Source organism: Agelaius tricolor, unplaced genomic scaffold, assembly GCF_023055355.1.
Source record: "Agelaius tricolor isolate 1412-34295 unplaced genomic scaffold, bAgeTri1.0.p SCAF_18, whole genome shotgun sequence".
Taxonomy (NCBI): Eukaryota; Metazoa; Chordata; class Aves; order Passeriformes; family Icteridae; genus Agelaius; species Agelaius tricolor.
Window position 1 is genome coordinate 11,370,508 of NW_027269278.1, and position 11,795 is coordinate 11,382,302.

At 47.3% G+C, this 11,795-nt stretch overlaps 1 protein-coding gene across 3 annotated transcripts in view; it reads right to left on the bottom strand.

Annotated features, from left to right (window-relative positions):
- RASGEF1C (RasGEF domain family member 1C) overlaps positions 1 to 2,622 on the bottom strand; it is a 72,037-nt gene extending 69,415 nt beyond the window's left edge. Inside the window, exons 1-2 of one of the 3 annotated variants that reach the window (XM_071443271.1) lie at positions 2,229 to 2,374; positions 195 to 336 (exon numbers count right to left, since the gene is read on the bottom strand). The gene's annotated coding sequence lies outside the window, so the exon portion shown is untranslated. Of the gene's footprint in view, positions 1 to 194; positions 337 to 2,228 lie in introns of all 3 variants that reach the window. The other 2 variants (XM_071443272.1, XM_071443273.1) reach the window with 2 other exon arrangements.
- Between the last annotated feature and the right edge of the window lie 9,173 nt (positions 2,623 to 11,795).

Sequence of the window (11,795 nt, forward strand, 5' to 3'; positions counted from 1 at the left end):
GTCTTTTTTAAGTAAAGGCTTTTTGAGAAGCATGTTGTATTCTAACAGTAGACAGCACTTTTACCTTAATAAACCAGAGGGAGCTGTATTAGTCACACCTTACAAATGGTTAACAAGGTGTTTATCTTCCTTGTTTGGCTGAATTAGAACCACACAAAATGCCCTGACTCAAAGGAGGCAGAACAAATCCCTACCTTCACCTGCCGTGAGGGATGGAATTAGAATGCTGGGTGAGGCTCTAAGAAGTCCAAGGGAAGTTAAGACATCACAAGGAATCCTGGTTATACTTCTCCACCTCCTTTGCAAGACACTTTGCTGTCCCAAGGTTTGCAGACACTACAAAGCAACACAAAGGTCACTGCTGTTGCAGTTATCAGCATGACCTGGCAGACCCCACCTCTGGAGAGGGCTGAAAGCCCCAGACTACACATCCATGACTTTTTTTCACCAGTTTCCTGGAGGAGGAAGCACTGTCTCCTATGATGGGGTAAGCTCCAAGCCTGTGCAGTGTAGGGCATCTCTCACAATAAGCTCGGACCTCTCAGACATCTCTGGTGCCTTTGCTTTGTTCAGAGCCTCCATTAACATCACCCAGGACTTCATTAGCAGGCACTTCCCCCTGGCTAGAGCCTTGACTCTTCCTTTGCTCTGCCACTTCTTCACTGAAGTGCACAAAGAGCCAGAGTGTAACAAAGAAATGCACTCCCCATCCTCACTCCTGTACCAAGTCATCCTCCCCATCCCTCAAAGGCAGCCCACCCTACTCCCATCCCTAACAAAACAGGGAGATTAAAAGAGTCCTGGGAAACAGAGCAGCAGCAAGGGGCATCTTTCAGTGCTCAGAAGGGCAGACACAGCCCCAGGCACGAGGTGCCACTGGCTGCAGCCCAGAGCACGGGTGTCCCACAGCAAGAGCTGAACCTGGGCAAGGACTGCTGGATACACCTTTTTAGCTACACTGGCTTGAGAACAATAATTAAATTCCAGTCTAATTTCCTCCTGATCTACAGCTCTAACTCCTTAGTGACTCCTATGAAGCCAATTCCCAACTGTGGTACCACTCTGGGTGTTTGCCTTAAATAGAGAGCCCAGGAAGCCACTAAACAATAACTATCTTTCTTATCTGGAAAATACATGCCCAGGTAATTTCTCCTGTGGAATACAAATGTCAGGATTTCAGGTGTCAGTAACATCCTATGTGCCATCACCACCCTACTCAACACATGGGCAGAGACCATCAAGTCTAGAGAATACAATCAAAGCCTAAACGGTTCCTCCTCTGCGCTTCTCTCTTTCCTCATCATCTCCCAGTGTTTAATGCTGTGCCAGAGGGAGCAGTGCCCAGTGTGGGTCCCCAAAGAGCCACCGGAACGCCCGAGGCTATGCAATGTCACCCAGGAACACCGCGGGCATTAGAGGCGCACGGGCTGAGGAGGTTGGTGCAGCTGCTCCCCTGTCCTGCTAATTGGGTACTGCGGACACGCTCACGCCGTAAGCGCAGCTTTGACATAACACAGCATGACAATTTTTCCAGAGTCACAGAAATGCAGAGCATACAAATAAACCTGAATGCTGAAACCATTTCATTGTTCATAAGAATATGCACGCTGCACCTGTTACGACCAAGGGCACTGTCTGAGCCTTGGAGCTGATTATTTCAGGCTCTAACAAGCCTGTCTGTCTTGGAGGACTGTTAAACTCCAGGAGTTAATAAAGCACAACAAAATCATTTTGCAAAAAGAAATATACAGGGGAAGAGATCTTTAAATGTAAGGCAAAGAAAACAATCCTCAAACTGACATTCTCCTGTCAGCTTCCCACAGCCGCTGAGTCAATTTAAATCAAATTCACTGAAACAAAATAACTCTAAAATTGATACCGGTGAAGTCCTACCCTGAAACACATGTTCGGGAGCCCAAGTGCAAGCCCAGCCCGGGACTCCCGATAGAGGAGGGCAGGAGCGGGGAGCGCTCCCAAGCCCCGTCCGGCGGGAGGGAGCAGCAGCCGGCGGCGCTCCCGCAGCGCCGAGAGGAGCCGGGGCCGGGGAGCCGGGGAGCAGGTGGCAGAGCCGGTCCCCCCAGCCCAGCCCCGCCAGCAGGCGCGGGGAGCTGGGCCGGGGCTGATTTTTCGTGGAGAGGAGCCGGAGCAGCGCAGCGAGGAGCGGCAGCCGCGGCTGCGGCAGCGCGGTGCGGGCAGGGCGCGGCGGAGGGAACGGGACCGGCACTCACCGAGCTACGCGCGGCTGCTGCTGCTGCTGCTGCTGCCCCCGCTGCCGTCCATGGGGGCGGCGGGGGGACGGGAGCCCGCTGCGGGCCACAGCCGCCCCGCGATCCACCGCATCTGCCCGGCGCCGCCGCCGCCGCGGAGGAGGAGGATGAGGAGGAGGAGGAAGAGCGGAGCGCGCCGCCCCGGAGCCCCGCACGGCCCGGCCGCAGAGCGCCGCCTGCCTGCCCGCCGGGATGGGATGGGATGAGATGGGTTCGGATGGGATGGGCTGGGGAGAGAGCGGGGGGGCCCGGCCGCGGGGGCAGGTGCAGCCGCCCGGGGCGGGGGGCGGCGCGGAGCCGCAGCCGGAGCTGGAGCCGGAGCCGGGCGCGGCTCCGGGGCGGCGCAGCTGCCGGAGCCGTGCGTGGAACGGGGGCGAGGAGCGGCTGGAAGCGCCTGTGTGTAACGTGGCGGGGCGCGAATCCGCCCCGCGAGGGCTTTTAATGAAGTACAGATGTTCCCTAATATAATTATATCGTCCTCTCGCCGATAATTGGCTTTGGCAGGCGCGCTGATCAAATCTCCCCGTGCCGCTGCCGTGCGCTCCCCCCGCCGGCACCGCAGAGCCGGGGCCGCCCCCGAGCCCGGGCACTGCCCTGGGGACCCCGCATGGCCGGGGCCCCGCTCTCACCTTCAGACAACTGCGATTATTCTGGCTCACAGCAGGCGAAGATGAGGGACAACGCTTATTTACTTATTTCTTAAAGTGTGTGTCCTCAGAGAGCATGGGCTTAACTGGCTGCCCGTAGCCAGGGAGGAGGAAACACCGTGGTTGTAGGATGGAAAGGTTATTGCACACACTGGGGAAGGAGGGACCTTGTTATTGAGCAGGAGCTCAGCTGCAGAGGATGCCCTGGCTGGCTGAGCAGGACCAGCACCCCCTGTGCAGCTCTCCTGCTGTACCTGTGCTCTCAGCGGGCCAGGTGAGCTGCAGATGGTTAAAACACCCCGGTTCTCCCCAGCCTGGTTTGTCTTCAGGGAAATTGCCAATAAGGACACGCTAATACAAGTCAGATGTGTGGGCGTTTTATGCATCTATGTGAGGAAAATGGATCAAGCCCACAAATTCATCTTGCAGAGGACAAGCAGCCAACACAAGGTAATGATTTCTAGTCACTACAGGCCCCAGACCACACTGCTTTCACCCCATGACTCAAAGCTGAAACCCAGCCATGCCATTCCTGCTGACACCTGGACACTACGAGGTGTGTAAATACTTCAGATAAACAGGATTAGGGAATTCTTTTAGCCCAGGGCTGCAGAGGGGAGCCACAGAGAGCTGACACATCTGTACTTCTATCAGCTTGGGCAGTGTCTGAGGGGATGGGCAGTCCTGCTTGTTAACACAAAGTGCAGGTTGGAAGTCAGCTCCCCCATCCCCAAAAGAGATTCTATCCTGCCCAGTCCAGGGTCTTAACCAACAGCTCCTATCAATTTAAGTGAAGGCAAGAGATTACAGTTCTTTCAAGCAATTACAAATTTCTCAGCCTGAGCCCACAATGATAGTCACACTCCCATTTCATATTTACCAGTGGTACTTAGGTGACACCTGTGAACAGAGAACCATTTTGGACCTATGGAAAGGGTCAAGAGGTGGCTCTATGCAGAGTCTGGAGCTACATCAGCATTAATTCTGCTCTCAGCATGAGGAGCTCTGCCTTTGCCTCAGCAGGAACAGTAAAATGCTCCTTGTTTTCCCACCAGTGCTCTGCAGATTTCTGAGGGACCAAAACAGAGAGAGGGCTTCACAAGCTGGGCAGGACATGGAGCATCCTTGGTTTGCCTTCAGCTGGGCCTCTTTGGGGTTTTGCTCACCCTGGAATAGGCCCATGGCTGCTCAGGAGACAGAGAATCCAACACAATCACAGAGACATAAGTGATGCTGGTCTCCCAGACACTATTTTTAATGTCTGCTTTTTGTTCTTGATTCAGTTCTGGTCCCAGAGGTGAAGGCATGGGGAAGGTGTCAGAGGCACTGTGTGTGTTCTTAGAGAGCAGATGCCTCTGCAGTGCATGTCTTAGGAGGCAAGATGGGGACAAAGAAGCTAAGACTATCTTTTCCTCCATTTTCCCTTCAGTTATAGTAGAATCTTTTCTTAGAAGGATATAAATATAGAAGAGTGAGGGAAGCACAAAGGCAATATAACCTGGAACAACATGACTTGTAACAGAGGACAAGCAACCTGACAGACTGACTCTGCAATTTCTCTTTCAAGCTCTTCTCTTTAAATGTTTTTTTTTTTTTTTTTTAAATTTTAAAAACCAGCCCATCATAATTACAGGCTCTCACTTAGACTTCCCAATCTTCCTTTAAAACCAACACAGAAATTACTTCACAGGGAACTACCTAGTTTAGTTTTCCCTCAAGGGCAGATGCAGAAGAGCATTCACCTTAAACAGAGGAGCTCTCCAGTGGAGGTAGAAGCAAACTCTCACACTTACCTTATCCTTGCTTTTCTTATGCTTCATGGCTGACCTCTCAGCAGGAGCTTTCTGCTGCCCCCAGTTCCACAGACACTTTCCAGCTCTCTCTCACTGGCTGAGTTTCTCTGCTGTCTTTCCAGGTGTTAAGCTGATAAGTGTGTGATTTCCAAGGATGAACTCTGTCAGAGAGAGAGGGAACAGTGGACTTATTCCTCTCTGACCTCTCTTATATTTCCTGTCCTCCACCCATTATTAAAGGTAGATGGTTCAGATCTGGCTCCACCTTGTCCCTCAGATATTCCAGGGTAATTTTCTTCAGGCTTTGCCATTTTCAGTGTACTTTTTGTTTCTGTGCCCCTCTGCAAGTAGGGAGGTGTTGTTTCCAGAAAGCATTCTGTTTGTATTTTCCTGGAAGCAGAAAACAGGGAAACTTACTGTAAAATTCAACCAGTAACAAGCCAATCATTGATTCTGTTCTTTATTTCATTCCATTTTTAGAATAAATGCTTTCTTAAAAGGAACAAGGTAACATAACTGTTTGATCCTGACCAAATAACAATGCCTTTTCCCCCAGTACAAGGCACCTGTCCAGCATTTTATTAACTTTGCTAATTGCATTAAGCATCCTGCAGTGCTGAACAGCCATCAGCTGCTAAATCCCAGATCACTATAGCTGAGCTGGCTGTCAAATGAGAAAAAAAAAAGACATTTTACACCCAGAGTAGTAACCAAATAATCATACAGTTCTGAATTCTGCTCAGCTCCTCACAGTGATCATATTTTATGAACTACAGGAAGATGGTGTTAGGATTCACACAATAAATATGAGCTGTATGGGTGCTGGTGAGATTGATTAATAGATCTCACATGTTCAGACATTTCCACAAACAAGAAAAATTAGGTTTCTCTATGTGAATATTTTATGCAGATTTTTATGCAGATAATTTGTACCTGCTCTTTCATTTTGTTACCTGTAGTATTACATGTGAACATAATAATAATAATAATCTAAATTTACATACACAAATTACTGGAAGGTCTGGATCTGGCACACTGGGGAATAATTTCTGGCTGGAAACATTAGCAGTGTGATAACTATTTAGACAACTATATGAAATGAAATAAGCACTTGTCAAAGGAAAAATGCATTGTTATGAAAACTGGAATTGGTACAGTCTCAAATAAAAATGGAGCTTGTGAAAACGAGTTAATCAGAAATTCTCTCCTGCCACTCCCCTGCCTTATTGCTTTTTCTGTTTCTTTCCTCCTTTTGTTGGGGTGAAATCCTGCAGAGCAGAGAGCTGGGGAGGCAGAAGCAGCCAGACCATTGTGAGGATGTGGAAAAGCAGTAAATCCTGGCTCAGAGCAGAGGGCTGGCAGGATCCCTCAGTGCAGGCTGGTGGCTCTGCCTGCAGGGATCCAACATGCCTGTGCCAGAGGGGGACCTGCCCCACACACACAGGGACTGCTGCTGCACTCACAGGACATTTGACATGGGAAATCTTGGCCCCAATTTTGGTCCTGATGGTAGTCAAGACCTGAATTCTGCTCAGGAGCTAACCAGAGAAGCAGCAAGGTTAGAGAGGACAGACAGAAGAAGCTGCAGCTGTCCTGCAGGCACTGTCAGGCAGTGGGTTTCAGCTGACCTGCTTCCATTTTTAAGAAGAACAAGGGCATTTTGACCACAGGTTTGTGAAAGTAATATTATTTCTGCCTTTCTTTATTTGTTCACCAAGAAACCCATTCTACAGCCAACCAGAACAAGACTCAAAAACAAGAGAAATGAAAGAAAAAGCCAGTCAAGTTATTGCTAATCATATTAATTTATATGTGTTGTTCATAACTAGCATTTTAAGCATTCATTTTCTTTCTTCAATAAAGGCCACATCTCTCCAGGACCCTCACCATGTCCATTGTTTTTATGACAGGCAGTAGAGATAGATACCAATTACTTGGCTCTTATTTAGTGACTACTCCAAAGTACTTTGATGCAGCAGCATTGTAAAATCTCTGTAGCAGCTAATTGTCTCATTTTAATTCATTTTTAGTGAGACACCTGGGAGAGTGAAGAAACATCACAAAACCACAAAAATCCCAGAATACTTTTGAATTGGTCTCCCAATGTCTCCTTATTTCTGCCTTCCTACAAAAGGACTTTTTGGTCCTAGCACAGAAAGGTGCAGCTTCAGGCAGCTGTGGGACAGCATTGCTCCCTGGCATATCATAACTCTCTCCCACAGGTGAGGGAGGATGGTGGTAGAATCTACAAAACACCATGGAAGAAATCCAGAGAGGTGTCTCTTGTCTTCAGATGTTCTACATCTTCATCACTGCTGTCTCTCAGACAGCTGAGCCACATCTCCTCTGCTGGCAGATGGGAGTGCAGGGTTCTGAAGGAAGGGTGGGGTTCTCGCTCATCATCATTTGCCATGCAGATGTGACTTTCAGATAAAAAGAAAAGAGGTGGTAAAGAGGTATATTTTCTTCATCAGCAGCTGATTCATTGCATGCTTTTTTGTGAAAGGAAAAATGTGTCCTCTGACAGTCACCAGCATGGTTTCCCCAGTGAAGAAACCTTCTTGGTTCTCACTCCCATGGCTCAGTGCTGCACTCTGTGCTAACTTCAACATCCACATTTTAGTGACTCAACAGGGGAATTAATTCCAGTAAGACAGAATTGCCCAAAACTCTTTCAGCAGTTTGGCTTCAGCAAGTCCCTGTCACAGCATCCCTGGTCTCTGCTGCTGTGGTGGCTGGGGGAAGAGGAGCAAACTCCAAGGCAGCCTTTAACCAAATCACACGAGGAGCTCCTAGATCAAAACCAGCACTGCAAGTGGAGAAAGAGCACTGGCCATTGAAAAACATATGTGGGATGTTGCCACTTTAATTAGAAAGGTACCTGTGGTGGCAGATTGATGATGGTAAAATCACTGAGGGATTTACCATGAACTGAAGGCACACCCAGAGAGCTGTGTGGTTTCACTAAGAATATTCCCCTCTCAATTTTAGTAATTAGCTGTGCTCTTTTGTTAGTGCTGTGATAATTTTTCCCAGGTGAGGCCCATCAGCAGCCACAGGGCAGTGGGGCTGTCCACAGCCACCACTGCAGTTATCACCCCTGGGGCAGAGTCCCACCTGCCCCCAGGGTCAAAGTCTGCAGCACCTGGTGGTGACTAAACCCTATCCTTGCCCCACATTTCACCTGGCATTCCTCATCTTAGGCTCTGACACCTTAATGAGGATCTGGTGAGTGGTCAGGGCTGTGGGAGAGCCCACAAGTTCCAGCAGTGGCTAGAAAGCAGCTGTGGATGCTGATTCTGTGGCTGAGGACTGCCAGCCAGGCACAGCAGCAGATGTGTCCCTCTGGTGGGTGCTGGCCTGCCCAGATGCCACAGCCTGCAGTCACTGACTGCTTTCAGCAAGGGACAACTCTGTCCAAGCTCAGTTCCTTTCATCTTTAACAGTACAATGACATTTAATACTGTGAGCATGCCAAAAAACTGGCTGCTTCTTTTGTCCACATTTTAGCTGCTTTAATGCATAAAGGAGCCTTGCACATTTGGAGCACTGGGACAAGGGGCTTGTTGATTCCAGCAGAAGAGCTCTCAAGCCTTTGCTGCAGGCATGGGGGAGCACCCAGCACAAACACTCCAGGGTTTCATCCTCCTCAGCTGCAAAACTCCCATTTTGCTGCTTCTGGGAACTGAGTACGGGTAAGGTGAGCTGGCCCCTTGCATAAAAGGCTGCCAAGCTGCTGAGTTTGTCTGCAGTGAGGGACTGGGGGTCATGTTGTGACCAAACTGTCAGGGAGGGCATCACTTTTGGGAATGAGCATTCATGCACTGAATCTACTGTTACAGGAAAAAAACCCCGAAAATCCCATAGCATTTAAGAACCCTTTGTTGATGAAGATTATTTTGACAAGAACTCTAGGAAACTTTCTTTCCCACTGAAAACTCATTTTCAGGCTATTTTTGTCTTTACTGTATTTCATCTCCTCTTCTAAGATGGATTTTTTTTTCACCACAGACAAGATCCCAATTTCTTTTCAGACTTGGACAATGGTGCAGTTGAAGAGGGTGACAACAACAAGCTGCTTCTCAAACTATCACACAAAAGACTTCAGTCACGATATTTACAATAAATACAGGCCCCAAGTGTGAGGGCTCCCGTTTCCTGGCAGCATTGCTTGACCAGTTTTTTCTCTGGAAGGAATCTATTACATCAGTGGCCTCGGGAATGGATATTGAGATGGTTTAATCAGAGCTGAAAATCACAGCACAGAAAGGGGCTTCAGTTCCCTGGCTGAACACGATGTCCCCAGTTTGGGAGCTGCTGAGGAATGTCTCTTACATCACAAAATCCTTAGCTCCTCTCTGTCCAGTGTCAAAGTGGCTGGTGGCAGCATTATGGCCCTGATTCAGCAAAGCACTGAAGCAAACTTTAATTTCTTCAATTAGGCTTAAATACATGCTTAGGGCTGAGGATATGCCACAACAGCCACAGAGATCACAGCGCTGTTCGACAGGTAATTTGTTTTGGCCAGTGAATCCCTCTGTAGATAAAGGTTTTGTCAACTTTCCTGTGCTCCTGTCTGTTGCTGGGATCTCCCTGTTGCCTTTATCCTTGCATTGCCAGGCAGTCTTTCAGGACACAACACTTCCTCCTCATTAGATATTCATACAACATCAAGTACAAATAGGGCTGTAGTTCCTGTAGCTCTCATAACACCAATAATTACAACAGGAATGGATTTGAGCATGGGCTTTATTGTCCTCCTAAATGGAGGTTTATATTTAGAGGCCTTATCTTTCTTGTGTTTTCCTCCATGTGTGAAATGGGTCTTTACTCAATCCAGCTTGCTTTAGATCCCCACGAGGCAAAGTGTCTGTGGGTGGAATGACATCTATTTGAAGGGAACAGTATTATGTGAGGAGTAAAGATTAAAAGGTCTGGAAAACTTCTAAGACTCCAGCTGACATATTGAGTAATGCCAAGGCTGTGGCCAAGTTCCTCTGTGGCTTGGAAGCTATGGAAATGCAGAATGTTTCTGCAGTACGTTAATCTGCTGATAAGAACCTGAAACAGAGTTAATTACAGAGCAGGTTCAAGGGAAAGCTGGGCTGAGCCTCCAGAGTTATTGCATCAGTGACACAGCCTGAGGTTTGGAAAGCAGCACAGAGCACAGAAAGGTGACCTGGGAGAGATGGCCCAGGCCCACCCTGCTCCAGCAGGGTCAAACTGATTGTCAGCAGGAGCAGACCCAGCCTGGAAACCCTGGGAGCTCCAAGGAGTGCTGGAATCAGCTGCCTGACTGCTGAGAGTTGTGAGGGAATGACAAAGGTGGATCCAACTCATCATCCAGGGGCAAGTTCTAACACTGCTGGACAAACATTTTGCTGAAGGGTCTTTCTTAGCTATCAGGTTTTTATCTGAATCCTGTCGACTGCATTCCTTGGAGGAGGAAAAAAGCCTGCAAGGGCAAACCCTCACCCAGACAATAGTATCTGTTTGATTGACAGTCATGTACTTTTTTGTTTGAAATTAGATTTTTCAAAGGAGTAGGGTCAAGGGCTTTTTCTTGCAGAAGATCAAAGGTTACATCCTTTGCTCATCTAAACCAACTTGGCTTCAGTGGCTCCTCTGTTGATTTGTAGCAGCTGAGTGTTTCTACCAAAAATACAGCCCAGACCTGGAATCAGCAGCACACCCATGCCTGCTTTCCAACTATGAAATAAAACATGATTCATACCCCAAGCACAGAATTGGAATGCAAAAAGCAAACAGAACACAAGGTGAAAAGTAATTATATTCCCTTAATTGCAGATAAAAAAAAGTATAACACCAAAAATTGCTCATGAGATTCTTTCCTTTAAAAACCTGTAAAACATGAAAGCAGCCTTTTCACTGAATCCTGGGTTTTGCTAGAAAAAGAAATATTGTTGTAGGGATTATTGGAGCATACATCTGATTAAAATCTTCAAAAAATGCACTGTAAATGCAAGAGCTATTAAGCTGGGCTGAAATATATAGATCATATTTAAGCTGAAAGGAGGTAAATAATCCATTGCTTAATATGATTGCCATTGGCAGAAAATAAAGTTATGTGGAATTATGATAAATAGTGCAGCCAGTAATGGAAGCTATGGCCAACATTCCCAAAGGAGACACCACCCACAAGTGGCAAGCAAAGAAGTAAAGTAAATAAAGTAGTGGCAAGACTGGAAGTACAAAATCTATCTTGTAAACCACAGGTTTGAATGTGGAGAGTTCTGTTGTGATGGCTGAAATCACAGCACAGAGTAGCAGTGTGGTGGCAGAACTTCCTCTAAGTTGACATTCTGATTTGATTCTGAAATTTTCACCATTTTCTCCTGCTGTGTGACTGAAGGGATGTGTGTGAATTGGGGCAAAGGCTACTCTCCACTTCAACCCAGCCTGGGAGGTGATGGTTTGCTTTAATTAGTTTTAACTGGTTCAAATTATGTAAACATTGATTTTCACACTTACAGGTTGAGTAAGTAGATACTGTCAAAAGAAAAATTAAAAGAAAAATGAGTGCATAAGAGTAGAAAGGGCTGAGCAGCAGAGAGGAGAAGAAAACTTTGAAGTGCTCCTCAAGATGAACACAGCAGCCACCTTCACCAGGTATTGCCCCATTTTCTCAGTGAGAAGAGAAAGTGATTTTGATTTTTGCCACAGAAGACATTTAGGCTTGATGTCTGTGATGGAGTCTGTGTGACTTGAGAACCAGCAGAATAATACTCTGTGTGTCCAGTATCATAAAAAACAATTTATTTGCTTTTTCCATCAGAACAGAGTATGTTCCTGTGGGGGCATAATTTCAGAGCTCAACTCTCATGCTGGCTCTGAAAGCTTCTATTAAGACAGAAATCTCCCAGATAATAGAAAACTGTCTCAGGCCCATTCTCTTGCACATCAGGCTCTGTCTGTCCATCTGGGAGTTTATAGCAAGCTCATCTTTGCAATAATAGAGACTTTAAAAAAGGTCTTCAAAGGCCAATGATTTCCAACAGCATCCCTGTTTCCTTCCTCTGCTGTTGTCTCTTTTTCCTCCCTTGCTCTGACAGTCTGTTGTCAGTACT